This window comes from Acanthopagrus latus, chromosome 8, assembly GCF_904848185.1.
Source record: "Acanthopagrus latus isolate v.2019 chromosome 8, fAcaLat1.1, whole genome shotgun sequence".
Classification (NCBI taxonomy): Eukaryota; Metazoa; Chordata; class Actinopteri; order Spariformes; family Sparidae; genus Acanthopagrus; species Acanthopagrus latus.
Genome location: NC_051046.1, coordinates 3,022,117 through 3,046,786, shown reverse-complemented (window position 1 = coordinate 3,046,786; position 24,670 = coordinate 3,022,117). Strand labels below are relative to the sequence as shown.

General features: G+C 41.9%; 1 long non-coding RNA gene across 1 annotated transcript; it reads right to left on the bottom strand.

The window, feature by feature from the left end:
* Positions 1-6,135: 6,135 nt before the first annotated feature.
* Positions 6,136-9,343, bottom strand: LOC119024922. Its single transcript, XR_005076643.1, has 4 exons — positions 9,219-9,343; positions 7,823-7,915; positions 6,264-6,283; positions 6,136-6,174 (listed from the first exon to the last, which is right to left on the bottom strand). It is a non-coding gene; the product is annotated as an uncharacterized LOC119024922 (long non-coding RNA).
* Positions 9,344-24,670: the final 15,327 nt, after the last annotated feature.

Sequence of the window (24,670 nt, the reverse complement as noted above, 5' to 3'; positions counted from 1 at the left end):
GAGTGCTGTAGTGTGTCAGTATTAAGTCTGTGAGTTTTTTTCCCCCAGTTCTTACATATTGAATCTTTCATCTGTAAATCAAACCTCATGAGCTTTTTGTGGGTAAAATCTAAAGTTGAAAAGTAACTATAGTTTTCAGTTTACACAACTGTAGAAAAATAGTCAATGTGAAGTTATTTACATTTAATGATTTAAGTTCATTTGTATAACAGAAATTTACAGGGGTTAAGAAACAAGTGGAAAGAATATTCACATCACTGCACTTTGGTATTCTCACAGTTTACATCTGCAGTTGTTGTGGAGAAAACTCTCCTCAAATTCTGTCCATCCTAGTTATACAGTTGTGCGTTGACAGTCTGGCAGAAAACCAAACGGTCACAATGGTCTTTGTTTTCACTCTGCCAGTGTTCCACGTCTTCCCTGAATAATTACGCAACTTCCAGTAACTCTTCAAAATCTGTGTGCGTATGTGCGTGTATGTGCGTGCTCTCCTGTTTGGCCAGAACTGTGTGAGTGGTGCAGTTTGGCGTGTCGTCAAATTTCCTGTTTTCGCCATTTTGGAGAGATCTGGCATCTCCATCTGGCTGTGTGTGTGTGTGTGTGTGTGTTTAATATGACATCATTCATATTTCTTGATGTTCTGTTTGTCCCAGTAACTAGGACAGCACATTCACATTTAAAGGTCAACACAGGTCACATGGTCTCAACATAGTCTGTCAGTATTTTAGTTCATCAGGTTTCCTCGTCTTCAAGTCATATTGCATCTTTCATCTGTAAATCAAACCTTGTTAGCTTTTTGTGGGTAAAAATCTTAAAAGTAACTATAGTTTTCAGGTTACACAACTGCAACAGCCTACATATAGTCAATGTGATGTTTAAGTTATTTACATTTAATGATTTAAGTTAATTTGTATAACAGAAATGTACAGGGATTAAAAAGCAAGTGGAGAGAATATTTACCGTTCTGCAGAGAAGCAGGAAGTTAAAATGTCTTTAAATGTGAAGATCATTTAGTTTAAAAACTTGTGAATTCTCCCTTATTTTGCGTTTGTAATGTTTTGGAGTTCGGTAACGATGATAATCATTTTCTAGTCACTGTGCTATTTTTATTTAAAACCCTCGGGGGAATAGTTAGTGAAGGAGAGTGAAGCCAGGGAGGTTTTTTTTTTTTTAACCTCTAATTGTTGAACAAGTCTTGATTTAGTCAATAATAGTCTTGACAGGGACGATTTCTCTGTAGAATATTTTCTTTTGCTGAAGTAATCTGAGCGATCCTGTGGATTTCTTTTGATTTGGATGATGAAGGGAATCTTCAGGGCGTCAAACTAAGGCCTCACTTCAGTGGAAATAACAACAATATTCCCCCTGACTTGTAGTAGAAGTAAGTGCGAGTTATCCCGGACGCAGCAGGCCTGCTCTGCTGAAGATGAATAAAAGCATCTCACGCTCTCATTTGTGCTACATTTTAAACCAGACACCTAATTCTGGTTAAATAAACACACTCTCCTTTCGGCTGTCTCTGTTTATCCTCAAGCAAAATTGGTTTTGGACTAATTAACTGGATTCATTAGTTGGATGGGTTCCATACTTTTTTTTTGTATTCTCTGTGGTTAATTCAAGTTGATACTGTTTGTCAAGGCAGTTCTGTTTCCTCCAGGCTCGCTGGGTGAATTATGTCAAAACAGCATTACTTGATGTTCTGCTCCATTATGATCATTATGATAATGGGAATCTAACCTCGCTGACCCGCTGCATACGGCCCCCCCGGAGCCGGCAGGCGGTTATCTCTCTGTTTACTGTCGACTCACAGCGCTGATTCCTGTTGAGAGCGATGAGTCGTCCTCGAGCATCCTAACTAACTACACCAATTGAGAATATTCTCTTTCATGTAAACTTGAGCGGCATCACAAGCCCGAGGTCGTGAGGATGTAAGCCCAGCACTCCCGTGATCATTTCTAACGCGTACGAATGAAAAGAAGATTCAGAATTGTGGGTTCGCTGTCACAGCGCTCTCTCCAGTCACCTATAGACAGCCTGATGTTATAGATACATAGGATATGATGCAAAGTGAGCTCAGGGCCATCAGTGTTCATGTAGCTACAACCGTCACTCGAGGACAGGACAGCAACAAGTTCACTGAAAGCTATAATTTACCTTGAAGGTAAACCCACAGCGTGATGAATGGCAGTCCCAGGTTAGCGGAAAATACGAGATGAGAAGTTACAGTTTGTTACGATTATGAGCTGCCGTTTGGTGCAAATCACAAGGAAAACAGAGGACAACCTCAGACACAGTTATAAGGATTTAGTCAATCATTTAAATTCAACTCACGATTTAAAAGCAGGAAGTAAATGCTCAGTTTGAATCCAGGTAACAGCAGCTACTCACTCAGTATTGCTTTATTATTAACTGTAATATTTTATCCTCATATGTTCCGTCATCTGACATGTTCAGCTGACCTTCTGTGCTGTAACTGAAGGGCCCTCATGCACTGTAAGGGGAACTCTCCTTGTCAAGGTAAAGAGTTAAATTACAAACTCTCTTTAATACATGCAGCACAGAGAGAGGACCCACAGTGCTCTCTGCAGTCTGACAGACTGTCTTCATCAAACAGAACCAGTGGTGACACATTTCCCCGAGCCAGCGGTCCTCTGATGTTTGAGTCGATCTGACTTCCCCGGGGCAGTGACCCTTCCTCACTTTAATGGACACTAAGAGTGTCCTAGATTCTTTCCTGTTAACAGCTGAGGCAAAGAGAATCGCACCTCATACGAATTCCTGACCTTAAAACCGCCGACTCCTGAGGTGAGAGGGGATCTCCTGTCCCTCACACAGTGGACACATTCACACTGCCGTTTGGATGCAGGGATCCGATCACTGATTGAAACATTTGGAATCTGGGAGTCTGCAGTTCAGAGATATATCTCATATTTGTATTTTTATCTGAAAAGGTGCCTTTCTGCATGTGTGTGTTTAAATTTCACTGGAAGTCAACTCAAGCTTTGTCTCCATTTTACCTAAGTAAAAGTTACACTTACTCAGTTACATGTAGCCTGCTTGGGTAACTTTTTAAATTATTAACTGCAGCATAGTAGCAAAAGAAAAAAAGAGCTAACCGCCTGTATTAACAGATGAATTAACATCACAGCCGGCTGCAGTTGTATGAAGTCAGCAGAACATCAGAGAAAGAACTACCTCTGCTCCTGCTCTCAGGTTAATATTCAAGCTAACAGTCTGCAAGCGTGTGCATGTAACTTGTCACTGATGTGAAATGATGAATTGAGACAGAAAAGTGGAGACCAAATTATGCACCTGAACTACTTTTCTTTCAGGTGGACGTGACCGATACGTTTCAAACACAAGTGAACTGATGAACACAGCCGGCAATTAACAACGAAAAACAGCTGTGTGAATTTTTGTTTATTAAGTTTCTCACTTTTCATGTTACTTTTGTTTTTCTGTTCACTACTTTCATATATATTAGAGTAATTGTATTTGAAAAGTGACAGGACCTTTAATCGAGCACACTTTTGGTTGATGCTAAGTTACAGATTACATGGGAACTTGTGGGAAATCATTGGATGCGCCTGTTTTATTCACCAACATGTTGCTTCAAATCTCTCTTCACACTTCCAGGAACAACAGTTTGGTAATAGCAGTCACGTAAGGATCTTTAAATACTGAAAGCTTTCCAAAATGTGTATTTTTTTTTCAGTAAAATGTTGTGAACAAACCCATGAAACCAGAAAAACAACTAAACATGACCTCAGGTGGAAGCTTCAGCTGTGAATGAGGATTTTCTGCTGACTTTACACCACATGAGCTGCAGTTTAAATAATACATACAGCCATACATAAAATATACTGCAAACCGCTTATTAAGTCATCGTATACCCTAAAAACAGCATTTTCCCACCTGCTTTGAGAAAAAGCAGCTCCGGCAGTCGGGCTCGGTTGACAAATAAGCACAGCGGGGCGTCTGCAGAAAGACCTGCAGGGAAATTCAGAAAGCATAATTTATTTACAGAGCTTACGCTTTGATTAATACGGATCAAAACAATGAGCTGCACTGAATTGATTTTCCTCCTCCTCCTTATTACGGCATGTGATTGGGGGAACAGAATCAAACAACGTGCTCGAGCTGGAAGTCGCTTCACAGCCGATGCCACAGGACAGAACGACGTGCTTCGCTGTCAAAGGGAACGGATAAAACAAAGCACACAATGGTATCTCTTAGATATTCTTGTATTACTAGCGACTCATTTCTCCTGTTATGCAAATTCCCCAATTAATATGCTTCTGGGGAATAAAGCTTTGTGCAAGAGTGAGCTCGGTAATATCCTCAGAAGAACGAGAGGTACTTCTGTCTCCATATAGGAGAGACGGCCGGGGGAGAGGAAGTCTCAGTGCGTGGATGTTTGTTGACAGAGTTACAGTAACAAGAGACAATTATTCTGATGTTCACTGCTTCTCTCTCTCTCTCTCGGCTCCTTGTGTGTCTTTGTAATGACTTCTACATTTGCTCAGTGAAGTCGGAGCCAAATCAAGTCAAGTTGAAAGTCGTTTGACTGAAATGTCAGATTGCGATTAGCGGGAACTACTTTGTAATTTAGTCTATTTATTAAAAGATTAATGAGTGAATTTGTTCACGTGTGTTAATGCCTATATTTATTTTACAATTAATTAAATGCTTAATTACTATTTTCCGTGACACTTGTGGTCTGTCTGTGAGAGAGACGGACAAAACCCTCAGTCGTACTCATTAACCACAAAATACTAACTTATTAAAAACAAAGATGGGGAACATTAATATTTGAGAGGAGTTTTTTGGCCTTAACAAATGAAAGAATGTTTGTGAGTTTGATTGATTAAAGAAAAAACCTCCTGCTCATATTAAAAACTCAAAAACTCTTACTACTAAAATGTTCCATTCTGAGTGACAAGACAAGTCGCATCGCTCACTGAGGGAGCAAGTAAAGTATAAAGCTTTTTAGATTAATTCCAGGTCCAGTTTTCTTTATTATATTAGTCAGTAATCAGTTTATAAAACAAGATTTCCTTTAGATTTAAATATCTTCAAACAAATAAAACCTCACCTGAGGCAGGTTTACTGATGTACAGTAGCATCATTCAGACACGAGGTAATTCCAACTGCGTTATATAAAAACACATCACACATAATTACCCAGAGGAACATTTTACTGCTCAAAGAGTCTTTTTTGGTCTCAAACATTTCTCATTTGTTTCTCCTAAAATTCCTAACGACCAATAGGTGAGACTTGAGACTTCACCGCTTAAACCTCGCTCCTTTCCAGCACTGGGGGGACATTCTGAAACTTCACTGAGAGCTTGATGAGATCTCTTTTGAAACTTACAGGGAGCCCAAGTTGAGATTTTCTGCACCTGTTTCAATTGAGAAACAGGAGAAATCAGCCACAGCCTCACTTTGGTCTCACATAGATCTCATAGTTGTCTAGGAGAAATGAATGAGACACTACTGAGATCTCTTTTCCAGTTTTCGTTTCCTCTGGGTAAATCTGTATTCTTAATTCAGTTTGTGAATCCAGCTATTTATTTTGTCTTAAAATTAAATATTCTAAATTGTAAATCCCTTTTTAATTTGAACAATTTATTGATGGATTAATATTTTCATTCATAATTCTTCATTTTATTGTACATTAAAACAAACATCAAATAATGATACAGAAAATGTATTTTTATTTTTTTTATTAATGCCATTATTCATTGTACAATTAGTTACATGCTTTATTACTATTTTCTGCGACACTTGTGGTCTCCCTCAGTCGTACTCATTACTAACCAAATCCTAACTTATTAAAAATAAAGATGGGAACATTAATATTTGACGGGAGTTTTTGCCTTGATGAATGAAACAATGTTTGTGAGATTGCTTAATGAAAGAAAAACCTCCTGCTCAGGAGATTCTGAATGTGTTGATGTGGATCCGTAACGATGGAGGAACAACAGCGAGTTAAGAAAACTGATACTGTTTGTTCTCCTCCAGACTTTAAGTATTTCAACAAGGGAGCTTCTATTCTCTGAGCTCTGAGCAGACACCTCACCTCTCCTCTGTCACTGATGCTCTGTGGATGGATGGATCTCCCGCTGCAGAGCCGTCCTGTCCTGGGCCGAGCACCAACTGGCTGCTCTCGTTCTGGAGAAACAAACAGTGACCATCAGCACTCTGCAGATATATCAGCCATGTTTGATCCCCCTCGTAAAGTCCAGGTGAAAGATACTCACACTTCCATCACGTCCATCACCTGCAAGATGAGAAAGAGGAGCAGTTATGGTTTCACGTCTCTGTGTAGGTTTTGTGTATTTGTGGAAGTTTTTAGTGAATTTGTGGAGAGTTTGAGTATTTGTGTAGATTTTGTAGATCTGTGGAAGTTTTTTGTGAGTTTGTGGAGATTTTGAGTATTTGTGGAAGTTTTTTTTGTGAATGTGTGAATTTTTTTGTGTATTTGTGGAAGTTTTTTGTGTATTTGTGAAGATTTTAGTGAATTTGTGGAAGTATTCTGTGTATTTGTGAAGATTTTAGTGAATTTGTGAAGATTTTAGTGAATTTGTGGAAGTATTCTGTGTATTTGTGAAGGTTTTTTGTGTATTTGTGGAAGATTTTAGTGAATTTGTGGACATTTTTGTGGAGATTTTGTGTGTATTTGTGGAAGTTTTTAGTGAATTTGTGCAAATTTTATTGTGAATTTGTGGAGATTTTGAATATTTGTGGAGATTTTGTGTATATTTATGGACGTTTTTTAGTGTGTTTGTAAAAAGCATTGAACATGTGTACACACTGAGAGCCACAACATTAGAACCAGTGACACATGAAATAAGTAACATGGATCATTGTGTTCCAACGCCATGTTCGGCTGTGAAACCATGAGTCCTGGCATTCATGTGGACGTCTCTTTGACAAACACCAGTCACCCAAACACAGCTGCAGACCAAGTACACCCCCTCATGGCAGCAGCACTCCTTGATGGCAGTGCGCCCCCTGCAGGACAACGCGCCTGCAACACTGCAAAAACTGCTCAGGAAAGACTCGAGGAACGTGGGAAAGAGCTCAAGGTGTCAACCTGACCTCCAGATTCCCCAGATCTCAATCCACCTGAGCTTCCACTGGATGCAGTCTGAGCCAAGAACAATCCATGGGGGCCCCAACAGGGATGGTAGTTGGTTCTGGTGCATCCCGTAGATGCTCAGCTGGATTGGGATCTGGAGAGTGAGGAGGCCAGTTTGACACCTTGGGTTCTTTGCCATGAGGGGGTGCAGTTGGTCTGAACGGTGTTTGGATGGGTGGTGTTTGTCAAAGAGGCTCCACAGAAATGACAGAAGTCAAAATTTCCCAGCAGAACATTTGATTGTAACAAGATGATCAATGCTCACTTCACTTGTCAGTTGTTTTAATATTGTGGCAGAACAGTGAATATATACATGTTAAATAAAATATGATTATATCATTTACATTATATGTAAATGAGATCAAATAAATGCAGGCGTTCTAAACTAACACACTGTTTATATTTCCTCTAAGTAAACAAAACCCATTTAACACATTTATTTGTTTGTCTTTTTAATTAGTTTTTTTTTAATACAAACGGAAAAAGAGGAAGAGAGACTAGTGTCCCAACAGTGACACTGTAGTGGCTTCTGCCGACCCAAACTGTCTGTATTCAACGACTTGTGAATGAGACTCGAATATCATGTAGAATAATTTACTGATCCCAGAGTATTAATGACCAGCAACTGACAAATCTCACACTTTCTGCCTTTAATTTTTGCACCTCCACTGCACTGACCTTGTTGGACTGAGTGTGTCTCCTCTCTGGGTCTGATCACCGTACAGGCCACAGCTGTTCCACCTGAAGCTGAAGACAAGTCCCACTGTTCACCTGGAGAGAGGAGGAAGTACTTTAGTATAACATGATGACTACATGCATGTGTTTGTGTCAGTACATATATATATTGTGATAAAGTACCAGAAAAAAGAAGATGCAATCAGATCACAGACACATCCAGCAAAAAGGGGATTTCTTGCAGGATCATAATTTCATAATAAAGACTGATTTTTTTTAATGATAAACCAAAAGTAAACCAAATGTATTAAGCCCTGAGAACATTTAGTGCTTTATACACAAGTAATATGATTTTAAAGTCTATCTTTTGACACACAGGGAGTCAGTGCGGTGATTTAAACCAGAGCTGAGACAAACACCCTGAATACATTCAGTACAGGCTACACTGAGGCTGCATATTGTGTGTATAAACTACTTTAGCTGCTCAAAATGACCTTCTAAATGCTGATATACTAACACACTGAGACACTGTTAACACAACACATGGAGCCTGTTGGCTAACTGTGCTGTACTCTGATATTCGGCTGTAAACGATGCTAGTATTAACAAGCTAACATTACACAGCAGGATAATGGCGGCATGCTAACACTCTCCCACAGACACACACGCTAGCGAACATGCAAACCTGTCTGTAAAAACACGACGATTAAATCACTCAGGCGTCTTTATAAGCTCGTTATAGAGTCAGAACCTGGTTAATGTGTAAAGCCAGCTGAGCCGCTGCTAACGTGTTTCCCAAACCGTGCAGTGCATCTCAACAACTTTAAAGTCAGCTAGCTAACATAGCATAACCACTCCATTCAACTGACCAGCAAACATTAGCTAACCAGACTTCATGCTGTTCTAAAGAATTAACACATTAAGAAACAAAAAAAAAAATCATGCCGATTTTACCGAAACTAGTGACTTGTTTAGTGATAGTGTTTCAAACTGAATTTACTGTGCACAATTCATGCAATAAACACGGCAGAGATAAAACGATCAAATTCACAATGGAGGTTTGGTGCATGGAGCAAAACATAGCGTCCATCGCGGATTTAACTGGATGTAATTAAAGGATTATGTTCCAGCTGAATGTCAACACAACACAACAGTTAAATGAGAGGTCTTCAGCTTTGTGTTCAGAGTTATTTCAGAAACATTTGAGGCAAAAACAAATCTCACCCACATGAAAGTGAGGCTATGTGGAACTCATATATTAAGGAACATCACCTGGGCTAATTACCTGTGATCTGCAGGTAATAACTGATCTGTACAGCTCCCACACAGACATGAATACACCTGAACTGAGCAGGTAACTGTACACATAAAGCAGATTACAACAGAACAGTTTACTCACCGTGTTCATGTCCTCAGAGAAGAGCCATCTGACCAGAGTGAAGATCCATCAGTAATTAATACAGCGTCTGAGGTTTTGGAGGGAAATGCAATCATTTCACGCGGGAAACCGCCCCTTTTGGCGCGCACCACCTGGATTTGTCAGCGAGTCTGTGGGCGGGATTTATTGTCCATGGTTTACAATAATGTCAGCCAATCATTGAAAGCTGTTTAGCTGAATTGGTAGGGCAGGTGTCCAATGACCAGAGTTTTCTCTTTGACTGGTGTTGACTTCCAGCCTGGGATCCTTTTACCTGATGATCTCAGAGTCTGGAATGTGGCATTTATGGAAGACCACAAGTGTCATGGAAATAATAATAATAAAGCATTTAACCAATTGAACAATAAACACGAGAATTAACAAATGAGTGTACAAATGAATTATTAATTGTACAATAAATATAGACGTTAATAAATTAGTTTAGAATTGCTTCATAAATAGACTACATTTAAAAAGTATTTCATTATTTGATATTCTAATGGACAATCAGAAGAGGAATCATAAATAGAGTATACAAATTAATCCATCAATAAGTTATCCAAATTAAAAAGAGATTTACATAAACAACAATAAAGATAAGCCTTACATTTATTTTCTTTATTTTTCTTTATTCAAAAATAGACTAGATTTCAAAGTAATTCATTATTTGAATAGAGTATACAACTGAAATATTAATCCATTAATAAATAGTTCAAAATAAAAATAAGATTTACCAAAACAACATTTAACAGTCTATAAGTACATCATTTAACTGTTCCTCAGATGTGATGTAACGTTACGTGCTGACTAAAAACAAAACTCAGTGCGTCTTAACGATGTCTTGAAATTTTACTTTTTTGCTTTTTTTTTTTTTTACCTGATCTACTCAAATGGATTTTTAAATTCCATTATTCATTTATGAATTAAGTGATGTTTTTTTTGTTTTTTTTGTTTTTTTGTTTAACAGAAACCTGGGATTTAGTTCTCTGACAGCTGTGTGACACTCAGAGACTGTAGGGGGCGCCAAATCGTAACAAAATAGGAAATTACTGCATAATGCTGCTTTTTATGAAGGTCAGGCAGAAGATCGGGCTTGGGAGCACATTTCTGAAAGATAAATGATGGAATAGAAACATGTTTGAACTGTCACATTACGTACAAGATATATATATTTTTACAGCACATGCATGTTATTGTTCTGTGTTAACAGTGAAACAAGCACATAATCAGCTGTGAAGACATGGTGCATCTCAGCTGCTGCTGGTTTATCCCATCCTTTTATTCTGATCGAGAAAAGGCCCCACAACAGGGGCGCCCGCACAAAGAAACAAATTAAGTTCATGTCGAGTGTCAACAGTTCTCTGAATGAGATTATTTTTTAAAGAGGGGAACCATGGGAACAGCACAAGACGAGCCATACTCACACAGACACACACACAGCTGCATACGACAAGCCCTGTGTGTTTGCTTGTGTTTGTGACAGCGCTGCTACATATGCATTTATCAGACTAATGCACCGAGCGTAAATGTCATTTAATCAGGTTGCACAAGAGCAGACTGACAAGTGAGCTGCGTCCAAATGGAAAAAAAAAGTAGTCTTCAGCAGAGAGACAATGTTCCTTCTCATCTATGTCCTTGTCTATGAATCTGAAAAAAAAAAAAAAAAAAAACAGGAATAAAGAATCCAGCTGGAAGAAGAAAGTCCCTGATAGAAAACCCATTATCTGTTTAATTAGCTTTCTTTGTGCTGCCATAGAAATCAGCTGCTCTTCATGTCTATGGTTTTTTGCAGCATATTAGCCAAAATAAATCAATTAAATGTGCGTTACAGGAGCGCAGGGTTTCGTGCTTCTCATTCAGTGTCGGGCTGACTTTTCACAGATGGTGGCCAGACGTTTAAGTTGTCACATGGAAGCAGAGTCCCAGCCGGGCAGCGTGTGTGTGTTGTGTGTGTTGTTGTGTGTGATGTGTGTGTTGTCTGTGTGTGTTACACCAGCCTCAGTGACACACAGCTTGCAGGGGAAATGGCGAGAAATGGGAGTAAACAGACACAGTGAGAGTGGAGAGTGACAGGAGGAGGTTTCAAGAGTTATTGAGAGAAAACACACACAGGAAGCAGGAGATTGTCTTCAGTTCCCATCTGTGATATATATATCTAAAAAAAAAAACAAACACCTCCACCTCTCACACACTGAGCCGAAGCTGCTGCTCCCCTGAGAGATGCACACACATAAAAAAATAAAAATAAAAATGTCACCACAAAACACTACAAAATAGGCCGTTTCCCCCCTCAAAAGACTTTGTGTTTCAAAGGCGGTTGTGAGATGTGAAGCAGGAGGAGGCAGCAGGGCTCCCCGGTGGATAACACTTACAGAGGATAACGGGAGGGGAGGGTGTAGGAGACGGAGCGCGCATGCAGGCAGCAGACTCGTCTCTCTAAATACTCCCTGTGTCAACCAGTTTGAATCACCAGCAGGCGGCCATGTTTAACGTCCCGGGAGAGCGTTTGGAGAGCGGGTCAGCGCTCGGCGGCGCCGCTTGATCTGAAAAGGATTGTTTGTGCTGAAAGAGAAAATAGATGGAGCACGGCGGGGAGGATTTCTAGGTAGTTCAAGGTTAAAGCAGAACTCTCAGCGGCGGTTTGGCTTCGGGTGCAGGCGACACGCAGAGACGTGACTGCGGAGAGCGCGCCGGCTTCTGTGGCGCTATGACAGGAAGTGTGAGCTCCGAAGAAAAGTTTGAGCGTTGACATTGCAATCAGGAAACTCACAAGGGAGATTTCTCAGAGTTGTTTTGTTTTTAATAAGCCTTTCTTACTTCCCAGTGACGCCCTTAAGTGTGCACTGAAATGTGTCGTTAAGTCTCAAACATTCGGGCATTTGAGCTTTGAGTCCCTCTGAGGTGATAGAGCGCCATCACCACTCTGTTACTGTGACAGAGGAACTGTCTCAGAGAGGTTGCTCAACAGCGAGGCGATATGTTTTTATCTCCATCTTCTGTGGCACATCTTCAAACTCTACTGTGATGCTGGCGGGGGACGATGTTTGCTTCGTCTAAATGAGAACGCTTTTCTTCTTACATACAGCACGCTGTGACTCAGGGATTGTAAGATATTGGTAAGATATTCTCGAGGCGTATTTTGTTATGTTTGTAGAAAGTCTCGTAACATGCTGACAGCAATTGATGAATCAAATATTCAGTATCTGTGGCTTGTAGTGAGCCCTTCAAATGGTTTCACTGCCTGTGCGTCCACAGATGACCAGAACGTGGTACATAATAAACCTGATGAACAGCTCTACTGGTGCATGACTCATGCAGGATACTGAGGTTGAGGCCAGGAGTTCAAGTAATTTTACACCCAAGTAAAATTTAGCTTCAGACGTCTGTAACTGGAGTTGATATGTTTTTGGCTTTGTTATTAGCGAGCTAGTCACACAGGAATGGCAGAGAATATGCCGCTAATATTAACCAGCGCTCACATGCTGGCTTGACGGCCGACTTTTCAGACTGAGGTTACGTTCGTGACAGATATTTTCCTTGTGTTTATATGATTGTGGCATTTAACTTTTATCTGTTAGACTAAAAAACATCTAGGTGAGTTCGCTGAACGTGTCCCAGCTGGACAGATAGCGCCACAGGGCACCGATGCCTCCGACCTTTGACCTCACCCCCAGATCACCAGCGTGAGTCTGGATGTGATGCAGCTGCAGCTTCTCCCGTGATGGTCATGAACTCATGCGTCAGCACCTCATCTAGTATTGATTTCTTTGCTGACCAGGTTGAGGAAAGTCATTTTTAAGCAGTCTGATTGTTTGAGACTTGCTATTTTTCTTTCTTTGTTTGTACTGATTCTCCCTCGTGACTAATTGCAGGGGATTCAGATCACCTGTGCACAGGTGGGGAGACTGACCCCTGATTGAGGAGTGGAAGCAGCTTGGGAGCGTTTCCCTCCCAGCCAATCACGGTGCAGCATCACCCTTATTGTGAAGGCTTAAAAAGGATGCTGAATCTGTCTCTGACCTGTTCTGAATCGCTCCCTTAGATTCTCAGCCAGAAACTCTGTTCGGTCTGTTTAGGCTCTATCTTGTTTTCTTGGCTGCCCACATCTTTCTTGAGGGAACTTTGTTTTGTTGGGGAACCTCTTTAAACTCTTAGTTTACCATCTTATTCCCCCGGGGTCTGTAGGAGCACATTTTGTTTATTATATCTGGAAGAGACATTTGTTTGTTGGTGTATTGCCACATTAGTGGACATCGAGTATTCCCTCTAGTTTTAGTCAGTCCCAAGTCCGTCTTTATGTCTATATAATCTACAATATGAAGGCTCCACATCCTGCTCACTTCCTCCTTCTGGGTACGATTATTGCTGCCATCATCCTGCTTGTTGGGTGTCGTGGCTTTTAAGTGAGGTCATAAACCTGCATGGACCAATCACCACAGGCGTAACAAATCCACAGTTGTTAAATATTATTAGCTCTCTGTATCACTTGAGCTCTAAACAAACAAAAACTAAACCAACAAAACAGATTTTATTTATACACATTTTCTCTCTAACACTTTTATTGAAGCGGTGTTTATAAGACATGACAACTATGACCTTTAATAACCTGTCGAGGACATGAAGGAGTTTTTATTAATATTCATGTCAACTGTATCACTTTAATACAAAGCTTCTGTTGTCGGAGATGTCTTTGTCATGACAGCCTGACATCAAACTCACTCTCCAGCGCAACATCACATTAAACTGTCGTGTGGTTGGATCTGACATCGGCTGTCATGAGACCGTTTAAATCACTTTCACGTCATGAAGGTTTTTTGACTGAACCTCATCTACAGTTTGGACTTCGGATCAGTGCAGTGGTGGTCAGCGTGCATCACTCTAGGATCAGATCTGAGTGTGAGAGCAGACCACAATCCCACATGTTCCCTGAAAGCCTGATCAAGAAAACAGACCTCCACGTCTGATCCCTGACTGTAAAACTGGTCGAGGACTAACCGGAGCCATCAATTCATCTACCGCGTCTCGTCCAGCTTTACAGCTCCGTTTATCAGCACCTGATGTTGATAATTCTAATAAATACACCTGAGTGCCCCGGGTCTGTACGAGAGCAACACATTTATGACTAAAGAACAAACAAACTGCACATGAGACAAGAAACTGTTTTACCAGGTCAACACCAGAACACACAGAGTGCAGTTAAGTTTATAGTACAAACAGAACTGTGACGAGTGGCAGAGGTCCAGATCAACCCCGACTCACAGAACAAACAGAACCTTTTTTTTTTTTGTTACTTGTTCGTTTAAATTTGAGATACAAAAGTTTTAAATCGTTAGTCTGCTTCACATCCTCGATTTTTTTTCAGTCAGGTCAGATTTTACAGCGCTGTCTTGTGACATGGAGCTCTTGATTTTACAACTTGTAGTAATTCATTAGTAGATCAATCAACATTTAATCGTTATCTTCTGTGAATTTACAGGATCATTTACAGACACGTTACCACAGCTGAGGAGTTTTAAAAACGTTTTTAAAAGACACAAGTCACCATTACTTAAAGGGGCACTTCAGGTAATAACACAAAACATTTATTTTTATCCTTTAACTGAATGAAAAGGCTGTTCTCAGAGGAAAGGTGGCAGGGTCCGCCACATATGAACAAAGTGAGAGTCGTCCAGTTCAGTAACTCAGTAAAATATGAACTTCATGCTGTGATATAAAAGACCGCAACTTCAAATTCAAATGTTTTCATGCAATGAATATTCATAATTCTATAATACTGTGAAATTACAAGTATTCTGGGTAAAGCTGCAATTTTACGGTACTCTTTGTGGATTGTGTTAAGAAAACCTAAAGAATCCGGCCTGAAATTAAGTTCTGCCTTGAAGAAAATGGTCTAAATCCATCAGTCCACTTTGCTCCAGCGTCCTCTTAAAAAGGTTTCATCGCTGCCGTTGACCTCGGCTCTGTCTGTTTCAGCGCTGACTGATCCACAACCACCAGCAGAAGTTCCATCAAATCCAAAGTGACGCGGCTGCAGGAGCAAATGGATGTAACGATCAGGTTTTAGACCCTGAAGTTGCCACATTATTTTTCGATTTGGTCGATTCTGTCCCCTCAAATTGCTGCTTTCGAGCGGCTGTTACGATACGTGTCTGACCCAGTTTTCGCGGTTGCTGCAAAAGAATCTTTCGCCACAGCAGCAGGAACAATTTCCCAAGATGCACGATTCACTCAGCCGTCAGTACTTGTTGTCTCTATTTTGTCTTCTGATGTATTCTTAATTAGATGTACTCGGAAATGAATGTGTGTATGATTAAAGGGAAAGATCGTCAATCTCACTGGTATAAAGTGTCGTGGTTTTAAACATGTTTCTTCAACACAACAGAGGTGAATATAATTTTATTCGTGGTGCTGAAAACATCGAAGAATTACATTTGAAACACTCAGAAATCAGCGTGCAGCGAGATTCCTCCGTCTACGCTTTTATATACTTTCCGTCACAGAGGCGGTGAAACGCATCACGCAGCTTGGCATCATCTCACCGCTCGTCCTCCGGGCTGATGAAGAACATGTCACCCCTCTCAGGACTTACCTGCACTGCTTATAGCTGCAGGTCATCTGAATTATTCTCTGCTCGTCATTCACACGCGTCGTCCTCTAATCCCATTTAAATACGTATCGCTGCACGCCAGACTTCGTTTGCTTTCACCGCAGCTCTCTTTACATTTTTGTAAGTTATGTCTGCAGCCTACATAAATCTGTGTTTAATTCCTGCATGGTTTTTGATATCAGACACAATCAGTGAGAGTTCACATCACAACGCTGCAGGACGGGAGAAGTGACAACTAAAGAGGTGCCGCAAATGTCTTTGTGCGCTACGTTTAAATCACATTGGAAGCCTTTGTAACTCAGAGGGAACCGTATTCGTTCACCTCTCTGATGCCAGAAAAAAGCAGGTCACATATTTAATAATAATGTGAATTGGAGGGTAAATGCAGAAAAGATTGTCGGGGTTTTAAAAGGTGAAAGATCCAAGGATACGTGGTTCCTCAGCCTGAAAGGAAGGGAGCACTCGTCAGACGGGATCATACCAAAGAGCGACGCCACGAATGGATAAAAAAAACGTTGCCGACCTATTTAACCTTGACCACGTACCGTGTTTCTGCACTCCATCTGTGGGTAAACACGATTTAAGAAAGAGCCATCTGCTCAAGGTTCAGCGTCAGTGACAGAGATTGATGGAGCCTCACTTTATCTTTGACTCTCTTTTTTTTAATGTCTCTTACCTTGAATGCATTCATGAGCTTAATAAAAGCATCGAACTGCTTAAGATGTTTTATTGAGGGAAAAACCGAGTGAGTCAACTGCGCGTAGTTACCGTCACATCAAACGCATCTTTTTAGTTTGAGCTTCAGAGAAAAGCCAGTTGTTCTGCATAGAAAAGGGAACAAAAATCAACTTCTGAAGCTCACCAATTAACACCTTATACCTGTTGGTGTTGGACTTGTTTGTGCTCACAGCACTTTGGACCAGATCCATCATACCTGTCCTCCCACTGCAAATCTGTGCTAAGCTAAGCTAATTGCCTTCTGGCTGCAGCTTCACAGACATGAGAGGTTTTTTTTTTAATTATTTCTTTGGGCTCCTCTTTATTGGAGAGTGTAGGAAAAACTGTTGAAAACTAAATTTTTGAATGACGATCAAACTATCAGCACCATAACAGTGAAAACGGTGTTTGCATTAAGTGAACCATGAAATATTCTGAGTGATCTTCTGGCATTCTGCAGAAGTTTAAGATCAGAAGCTGAGAGCGTCTTTGCAAGCAGTTATTCTTTGTGCACCACAATGTTTCTGTACAAGTCAAGTGCTTCATGTTGGAGGAGACGGAGAGAGAGAGAGAGAGAAATGTCCTCGCTTGTGTCTGAATCAAGAGGATTTGTCGCGCTAACTTCTGTCTGTCTTCCTGCCCTCTCATCAGCAGGCTGGATGAACGGCAAGCTGCTGCACCGAGCGAGGTTTCTCTGCGGACCAGCGGGTGGTCGGATGGACTGGGTGGCTCTAATTGGGTGAGAGCAGCAGGGTTCTCCCTCCAGCAAAGTCACAGCCTCCCTGGTGGTCGGTCGCACGCTAGCATGCTATTCATTACCCCGAACAAACAACAGGGTCGAAAAACAAATCAAGGGGGAAACAGAAGAACAACAGCAGCGAGAGGGGGGTTGATCATATCTTGGTATTTTTTTTAGTTTAAGATTATGTGTTCTGTGTTTTGAAGCTGGCATAAATAGAATAGAACAGAATAGAATCACTTTAATGATCCCAGACTGGGATCTCACGTGACTTTTCTGGCTTTTGATTTTAGTACTGTGTCTTATATGAGGCTGCTTTTTCAACTTCAGGTCAATATTGTTTTTCACTAATGACAAAAAAAAAAAAAACAAATTATCTGTGCATTTATAATTTATCTGTGGAACTAGGTTTTAGGAGTGTTCCACCTTAACTGTCCTCCAAGTTACGTCACATTCGGAGATCGATACTTCTTGGCTGCCATGATGACGTGAGTGGAACAAGCTACTGCTAATGTGAGTTGTTTTTTAATAAACTCTGGAAGCTTTGTGCAGATCGCTGCTGCAGTCAGGTTAATAAACAGGAGGGATGATGGATCCAAAAGTTGAAAATGAGTCTCTGAGCTCTCCTCCCGTCAGGAATCGGCTCCAGATCAGAGTCGGACTCGTGGTGTTTATTCCTCCAGAAGGTTTGGCTCTGCGACCGACTCTCTCTTTCATAGCTGGACGGCTCTGAGCAGCTACAGTGGTAGAAATAAGACACTTGTTTCTGTTTCAGACGCACGGCAAAGAAGCGCAGCTATATATGGACATATTTTCTGTTTCGATGGTCGTGTGTCTGCTGTGCTGTGCCCGGAGTTTCCTCCACACACCCGCAGCCCTCTTGATTTCATAAAGTCGTTATTAGAATCACATTATTTCTGCAGCAGTTCATTTTCTTCAACTCTCGCCTTCCTTTAGAAACCGGCCTCTACGAATGCACGAAAAACAGATCAAATTTTATCGAAGATTTTCACACCGCGGCCGTGAAACTCTCAGCAGTCAACACGGGCCTCCCGTTCAGTCACTTTAAAGAGGTTATTTTTCTGTGTTTATCGCAATAATGGAAAATGTTTCATGTGCTGCATGCCTGACACAGCCGGTATTCATCTTTCAGGGTGAATGAACAAGAGATTTTTCACGGTTCCATCCATCTTTTCTAAACCCTTTTCATGAAATTATGGAAATGGCCGAAGCCTGCCTGACCATCCTGGATTCTGTTTATCTCATGTGAGTGAATATATTATCATCTTATTGGAAAAGCAGAGAATGAACCTTATATATCACTGAATTAAAGATAAAAGAAATACATTCAGGCTGCTGCGTTCATTTTCACCGCTTGTGCAGCTGGATTGCAAATTAGTCTGAATCTGAACATGTGCCTTGAATTAATATTACCTGTTTCAACTGTTTGAAAATCACCCATTAATGATCCCAAGCTGACGCTATTTTGATAGCTGGATTATTCGGTTTCGCCTCTTTGTGTCTCCAGAGTGAATAGCTTGTCGGGCTGTTTCCTGACAGCAGGGTCAGTCGATAATGACGGAGCACTGCGCCGGCCTCCACAATCAATGTTGTTTTGTCTTACGATTCCTCGGGGGCGAACTGATTTGATACTTAGAGATGTTGCATATTAGATTGTGCTGTTAAATATAGCTGTCATGTCGTCGGACGGTGAGCAATGATATTTGTGTTTTTGTTTTTTTTTTGTTTGTTTCTCACTACATCGACTCTGCTGCTCTTCTGGAGGGTGATTTGGTGCTCAGATGAAACACTAGAGCACCACAGGGAGGAACACAATGATATTAAACACCCCCCCCGTAAAATCTCAATATTTCATTGCTTCTCTATTTTGGGTACTTTGTATATTCAGACAGTTCGGTTCAGCTCGGAGGGAGAGCGGCGTTCAGGCTTCACGCTGGTGGATGTGTCGGCGCTCGGCCCTTATGCAACAGATATTCTCCATATTCGAGATCTAATATAGCAACATTATTGGTTTTATCAGCCTGATCTGAGGAGCTGACACTAGTATCAGTCTCATCTTCATATTGTGGTATTGGCATATATATATATTTATTAATCTATCTGTGGCGCTTTATTCAAAGTGATCCTTCAGTAGTACTGCAGGGAAACTGGGTCAAGCCGCCACTGATCCAAAGCTCCTGCACTAAAACTACCTCACCCTGCTAGCTGCGAAGCTAACTGAGCTAACTAGCTAACAGCAGCTAAAGTTAGCAGTTACTGTAGCGATACGCTGCTCCCTGATTGTTCTCTCTATGAATTTAACAGGTGGTTCTTACATACTGCACCTTTTTAATACCTTACTTTTTATATTCTTCCATAAAGGATTATGAGTCTAGACTTCCATGTTTCATTTTTCCAAATGTTGTGTTGCACTTTGCCCAGAGCTCAGTTTATTTCTTCTGTGTAGGAGAGTAAAGGGTTAACCTCCAGCCAGGGACTTAACTCGCCAGCCGGCACAAGCCTCAATCATTTTAATCAAATTTTCACAAAACCATGCGCAGCAGCCAAACTCGTCTCGGTGTCTCTTCTGGAATATATATTTTCTATTGGCAGCGCAGGATTCACACACTCTCCCATTTGAGACGAGGCCATTTTGTTTATCCCATTACAGGCAGGAGGTCTGATTCTAAGAGCCTGCTCCAAAAAAAAAAATGTGATTTGTCCCGATAAGCCAATAAATGCCTCTTCATCAGTTTAGTGTTCAAATCCATTAAGGGAGCACTCTCCTTAGCAGAACAGAGAAATATGACGAAGCACAAACAGCGCCTGGAAAGACGCTCATTGATCTGTGGGATCAGAAATATCAGCGTCTGCATCTCGGCTGAACGTCAGTGGCGACAAATCACTTTTTTTTTGGGGGGGGTTGTTTTTCTGAAAGTCAAGGAAAACACGTCGCGCAGGCAACTTTCAAACTAGATTTTAAATGTTTTTGTTGCGACCTGAGCAGGTGAAACTCAGGCTCAGAGCGCGCTAATTAATTCAGGTGAACCCAACAGAGCGAATTGGTCTTGAATGCGACGTGAATCACACACAGGAGGTCTGCCGGGTCCTCCAGGTCTAAACCGTCTGCAGGGAGGCAGATGACGAGATGGTTCACATTAATTAAATCTGCCATATGTTGCCTCGGCTCCCTCTCTTCCTCACATCCCGGGCTGCGTCTCCCACAGCACAGCAGATGCGACAAACTATCAATTGTTTGTGGAAATTAAATCTATCAGGGCTTGAAACACGAGAGATTGAGTCAAATCAGCCAAATGCTGCTTTGCGTCCTCATCCGGTCAGGTTTTTTTTCCCCAGCTTGGCATGAATCACAGTCGTTCGTCCACTCGCTTGCCAAAACGAAGGTTGTTACTCGCCGGTCGTCTGTCCTGTTATTTCTCGCTCTGATCTTTGGCTTAAAATACCGTTCCAAACGAACAAATTGTAAAGTTGACGTCTTTGAGAGATTTTCTATTTTTTTTTTTCTCCATTCGGGTGTTAATTGAAGCTGCTGTGGCTTCAGATGGAGCGCAAGATAACTTCAGATCCTGACAAGTTTTTATTTGTTTTCTGAATGGAGCGATTTCACACAGCGTTGTGCCTCACGGGCGACTTACAGCAGCATCGAGTGAGTCCTGATCTCGGCCTGCAGCTCCACTCTCTGGGAGAGAGATAATCTCTGTCGAGAGCACCGTCGTCAGAGGACTTCTCCCAAGCCTTTATTGCCACTAATTAGATCAGCGTCTTTGAGAACCCCTGAAGGCCCTGTCAGCTCACTCTTTTTGTGATCATCTACACATGGAGTTTCTTTTTTTTCCTTCTTCTTCTTCTTCTTCTTTCTTCTCTGTAGTTTTAGTTTGCAGCACGAGTGGAAGGACTCTCTGAGTACTTTCGGTCAATAGCGTCCTTGCGGAGCAAATCTTGATGGGCCTTCCGATCAATTATTCCTCAAACTGCTTCAGCGGGGATTAACGACCCCTCTGAGGGAGCTTCTCAGGTCAAAGCTCGCCTCATTTAACAGCTAATTAGATGCGTTCTATTGAGCATATGGCTCCTGTGAAGCCTCTGTTTCAGCAAAACATACAGTTAACGCTGAATTTGCGAATGCTGGTCAGTGGGAATTCTGCGGCCCTGCTTTGGCTGATAATGAATGAATGAATCTGTGGTTTCATGTTTGTTTGCCTTCAGTAGCTTCAGAACTTGTTTTTTTCTTTTTGATCAGTAGGCGGCAAATTGCCTGCAGTATATTCATCGACTTGAGTAATGTCGAATTGTCACGCGGAGTGTTTTAAGCACAATTCCTTTTTAAAGCGGAACAAATCATCATGACGCCGGAGTGGAAGCATCAATTGTCCCTCCATTAGCCGATCAATCAAACCCGGCATGCCACCGGCAACTTCCTCTTTCCTATTAGATTTCAAGACAAACTGCGCAGCAGATTCTCTGTTCATTACTCGTGCCGAGCTAACGTCTGTCGGTGTTGTGCGGTGATCACGCTCGTGTTGATGTGGCTGCAGACGGTGTGTGTTGTTGTTGTTGTTGTTGTTGTTGTTGTTGTTGTTGTTGTTGCAGCCATGACGCCGAGCAGGTCAGACTCCACTACGCTACAAGTCCCTCCATAACAGACCCCTTTGATTATATTTATAAAATTGAATTACTCTGACACTGACGGATGGACCTGCTGTCAGTGGGGACGCTCATCATTTGTTAGCATCAGCGGACATGTCAGCCCTGAGGTACTGATGGGGCCGAGCCTGTGCGACTGGAAACAAAAGAGAGAGGAGGAAGAGGAGGAAGAGGAAGAGGACCCGGCGATCGACTGATACACTGTAGACCTGAAGAGCCTGCAGTCAGTCAAAGGAAAAGTTTGACGGTAATTTACTTTGCAGGAAGTCGGACGAAAGGCTCTCTATAAATGTCGTGTCTCTCTCAGGATGAGGCAGAGGAGACGTTTCCAATCTTTACTCCGTCGTTTTTTTTAAGTGCCTCGGCCTTCAGAGGAGAGTTACAAATGGTGGTTGTTTAAAATCTCTCTCTCTCTCTTTGAAGTGGGGCAACCTTTCAAAATATGTCATCAGTTGTCGTCGGTTGCGTCTACGTACGCAGATGTCTACAGCTGTGAGGCTTGTTCTGGCATCGTCACAATGCCAGCAGCCATTTATCAACTGATTCACAACTTGAAGCTGTCAGTCAAGAAGCTCCTACCACTACTGGAAGAGCATTAACACGTGCAGCCAATCACAGGGCTTGTACAAATATGATACAGTAAGATGAAGGTAATTTAAAGGGGCACTCGACTGATTTTACACTTAATGTGGCCCGTATTGTCACCTCCTCAGTCAAACACACACCGACGTTAAGCCCCCGCTATTAAAGGAAGCGTGCGGCAGAGCGCCTCGCCCCCTCCGTTAGTTAACAGGAAGCAGGTCGAATTTGTCTTCAAAATAAGAGCTTTGCATTTCACCCCACTGGAGTTTAAACAACAACAACAAGCAGACAACGAAGACAGCTGCAGAGACCGAGGAGATGCTAACATCTCCTGGATCTCAGCAGCTGTCCAGTTGCTCATCCTGACGTCCGCGGATGAAGTGATGGACTGACTGCTGTGATCAGCTGTGGGTCGCACAACAGTGCAGGTCATCGACACCTCTGCCCGTCTCATGCGATTGCCGGCACATCAACGGCTTGGATTTAGAAAGCAATGGAGGCGGAAAAAAGTTTTCCCTCCGAGGCGTCAAACAGACCCCCAACATACCTCCTTCTGCAAAAAGGACGGCCAAATTGGCGGCTTACTGTCCAGTATAAAAACAGCTCATAATTGAACTTAAACGTCTAATGAAAGGTGATGTGGAGTTGCATTATGGGTGCACGTTTCCTTCAACCATTTCTTTTATACGGAGGTGCAGCATTGAATCGGCACATGAATATGAACCATTTGCTGGTTGTTGCCTTTAAACCAAAGACAAAGCAGCCAAGAAAGACTCCCAACCATCCACGCTGATGTTTTTAAAGTCAGGGTCCATCTCCCCCGGCGTCTCTCCTCCATCCCTTCTCTTCCATTTGTTCCTCTCAACATATTGAAATTGGACGTCTCAAATGCTGTTTCAATGAATATAAAATCTATTCAAATTAAACCGAATGGAATAGATGCAGTACTTGGGCCTTTAATCCAGCGAGATGCCGCTCTGTTCGGTGCCCTCTGTTGGTGAATTATGGATGAGTCTGGAAATTAAAGCTTGTTGGGAATTCATTGAGGGACTGCTGACAGTGTCGGTGTACCTTTATCTCCACCGTGGGAGCCGTGGGTGGGCGCAGGTAGACGGGAAAAGAGACGGCGACAACGGTTCAATACAAAGTATGTTGGGTAAAAAAGCTCAATAAAAGAAAAAAAAGCAGAAAGCTCCTTCAGCTGCTGCAAGCTGGGACGAGTGGGCCGAACTCACAGAACGGGGCCCGAGAAGCATGACGTGCGATCGGATCAGAGCCTGCAGGGTTGTGATCACACCTTCCTCCCACTGCCTCTGTGATACCGCAGCCCACGCCTCGCGCTGTGCTTTAGTTCTCCTGGTGTAAAAACAAAACTTCCATAAGCAAGAAGAGGAGGAAATAAAATAAAAAAAAAACACAAATCCCACAGACCTTTTCACACCTACTCTTCTCTGAAAGTGAGAGCTGGGAAGTGAAAGGAAAGAAAGAGATGCCAAATGGGGGAGGATGGAGGGAGACACGGGGCATCAGACCAATACTCACATCTAAAACATCTCAGCGTTTCTCACTCGAAAAAGATTTGGACTGGGTTTTATAAAACCTTCCGGAAGAAAAAGAGAAAGAAAGAGAGAGAAAGACAGAACTCTCCTCGGGGTAAGATCCTTTAGAGCAGCCTGGCTCTGACTGGTGAGAGGCGTCAGCCGGGTCTGTGATCGAGCGCCAGTAGATAAACTCATCTACTGTATTCTACTGAGAGCACCCTGAGGAGGCCGGGAGGAACAGAACCGGCGCTTTGCTGCGAGCTGCAGCACCAGCGAGGGTTTCACAGCCTTTTTATTTATCGGGCTGAGCCGTTTTTTCTAAACGAGAGCAAAATATTGTACTTTCTACTGCTTTGAGATTATTTTTTCTTTTTAGATGGTTGGAGTGATTTTTAAAGATTGTGATGATATCTGATTAAGATGTTTTGGGCTTTTTGCTTCTTGTCTCAGTGTCACTGAGGAGACATGAACCTCATCGGCACCGAGTTTAACATGTGAGAGGAAACATGTAGGAAATGTTGGATGACGTCATGATGTGTGCAGGTGATGACATGCACACTAACAAACTGATCGTTATCTGATG